At 40.1% G+C, this 2,816-nt stretch overlaps 1 non-coding gene across 1 annotated transcript; it reads left to right on the top strand.

Moving 5' to 3' along the window:
* The first annotated feature begins 63 nt into the window (after positions 1-63).
* trnah-gug lies at positions 64-135 on the top strand. The gene has a single exon. It is a non-coding gene; the product is annotated as a tRNA-His (tRNA).
* The last annotated feature ends 2,681 nt before the right edge of the window (positions 136-2,816 follow it).

Raw genomic sequence — 2,816 nt, 5'->3', positions numbered from 1 at the left:
GACCTATTCTGTGGTCTAAGTATTGTTTACGTTTACAATGAGGAAAGGCAGTCATGATGGCCAGCCGTGATCGTATAGTGGTTAGTACTCTGCGTTGTGGCCGCAGCAACCCCGGTTCGAATCCGGGTCACGGCATCGTGATGTCGATTTTGAAACAAATGTTAGGAGACTCTAATGGGGTACCTCGTGGACAAGTTTAACACATCCATAAAACTGTCACATTGGTAAGCTGATTGCAGGTATTACACTGAGACTACATTTGGACTTGTCATCAATACTTTTAGGCTATAGATAGTGCAGGCAGGGAGACAGATACAACTATAGAAAAGGTGGCCAGTCATTGCATTCTTCATCATCACTATAACCTATACCGCCACCTTGGTTAGGCTATTCCTCGCAATGCAGAAAACAAGTCTCGCAGGTGGGCCACCCTCTAAAGGTAGAGAACTATATGAATTCTGTACAGGGGCATAGGAGAGACTTTGAACCTGGGGGGACGCTGAAATGCTAGGGCGGTTCAGGGGCATGCCCCCCGTTTTTTTTTTTTTAAATAAAGCACTTAAATGCTCATTTCTAATGACTTTTGAAAACAGAATGTATTAAGTGTGGCTGAAAGAGGGTCTTTGTAGTGACAGTAGATGAAGAATAGACTGGAGAGGGAGAGGGTCAGAGAGACGGAATATAATATAACTAGAACAAAACCGACTACATACCATGAAAAACATGGAACAGCTGCTAGTTACAGTAGCTAGCCACAGTACAAATGTATTTAGTTATCCTAATGTTACACTTGTGAGCTGTCTGTGATATTTCCTGTCTCACTTGGCCCTTACTCTCCCTGCAACAAATGTTTGTGAACACAGAACTGTCTTCAATGCAAATTCTGATGACATGTCGTTGGCCGAACAAAGTATTTTTACTACGTGAGTTTTAGAATATAGCCTACTATGTCTAGTAGCTATCCATACAACTTACACGCTCGTCCTCCACAGTTCTTTCCTGCTCCTGTGACCTCTGTCCTCTTCCTCTAATACTGTAGGATCCTCGTTTCTGTGTGACAATTGACTACTTTTTAATTGTTTATGGACACGTAGCAGAGACACACCTCAGGACACACGTTTCTTAAAAAGTGGCCCAGGAGTTTGTCCCTGGTCAGCCCACTCTCCAAACAAAGCATTTGTCAGGGGCTCTGGGGCATTTATTCCTGTATTCTTGAGAATTTTATGCAAGTAGAGTATATAACTAAATGAGCCTTTAAAATTCTAAAACTAGTAACACTGTTTAACCCTCCTATGGTAAAGAAATCAACTCAGCTGAGCCCTTGATTACAATAAATAAATAAATAAATAAGCCATATCATCATGAATCTTACATAAACTGGTGCTTTGGCCTGTGCTGGCTTTGACTCTGCTCTTGCCCTCATCTCTGCTGTCTGTCTCATGTTCACCATGTCAGCGCTAGTACTGGTGCTGCTGGTCAGTGGCAGGTAGAGTACTAATCTTTACTCAAGAAAAAGTACAATTACTCCCATAAAAAGTTAGAGGAAAAAATTACAAACCTACTCAAGTAAAAGTGTAATAATATATTTCATCTGCTGTTCATCTGGTTAGAAACAGCTGCAACATGGTTATTTCTAGGGAATGCAATTTGCTTTGCTGGTTGATTTTCTTTAACTATTTCTGTTTAAAACAATTATTTTCCTTTTTTTTTTATGGACATGTAGCAAACCTAACCACTTGCTTTGCAATAGCACAGAAAGCCAATACAATCTGATTATTCCTAAATAATCTTCACAACGCAAACAATTATTGTGGCAGTAACACAGGAGCAGCTCCTTGTTGAAGCAGGTAAACCTACATACAGAGAAAGCTGTGCTTCATGCCTAAAGGCCAACAGGAGTGTTTTATCCACCCATATTTTCTCTCTCTTTCTGCATCTCAAAAATGAATGTTTCCAGAATAAATAACAGCTGGTAGCTGCTGAGTGAAGCCAAGATTAGTTTCACCGGACACATTCTGTTTATGGACTCACCGTAGGATATCGCTATAAAACAAATGGTAACCAAAGTGGGGGTAAAAAGGCTAATATCCATCAAAAGAAAGCGATGCTCTTTTCAACAACAGGATATAGGATACTGTTAATATATCAGAATCAATCGATCATCTAACTTTTGTTACAGTGTGAAGAAGTCTACGTTTGCTATGCAGAGAGTAAATACGTGTGTAATACGCTGTTAAAGGAAAGTGAAAGTATTTATTTGCCGGCTTGTTAAAGAGCGACGCAGGCTGCTTTCCAACACGGCCACCAGTGCCATGGTGCGCGCTGGATTTCAGTTATATTATTAGAACAATAAAGCCTTAAACTGAAAAAACATTTGCCTGATTTTCTAAATGTTTGCATCTGCCCAGCTCTGTGACTGTGACAAGCGCCTGACAAGCGCTTTACTGCGTAACTGCGCGCGCGCGCGCGCACAGCCTGGATCATTTCGGGTTAATGAAGCAAATGCAGATTACAGAAGTTATGAAGGTATGAATGGAAAATGGAACGTTCTAAAAAAAAAAGTAGATTAGTAGAAAAAGTAGATTACTGACCTACAGAAAATACTGGAGTAAAGAGTAAAAGTACAGTTTTAAAAAAGGAACGTGAAAAGGTGGCAATAACTTATTTTATTTTATTTATTTATTTTTCAAATTTGCATAATTTGTTACTACCCACCCTGCAGCAGGAGTCCTCACTGCTGTCTTTAGGTAGGCTATAAGTAACAGCAGCACAAAAGAAACATAATATTGAGGCACTTTGCTGCATCTGCCTCGAGC

The sequence above is a fragment of the Micropterus dolomieu genome, unplaced genomic scaffold (genome assembly GCF_021292245.1).
Source record: "Micropterus dolomieu isolate WLL.071019.BEF.003 ecotype Adirondacks unplaced genomic scaffold, ASM2129224v1 contig_2329, whole genome shotgun sequence".
Lineage (NCBI taxonomy): Eukaryota > Metazoa > Chordata > Actinopteri > Centrarchiformes > Centrarchidae > Micropterus > Micropterus dolomieu.
This window is presented reverse-complemented; position numbering and strand designations above follow the sequence as displayed.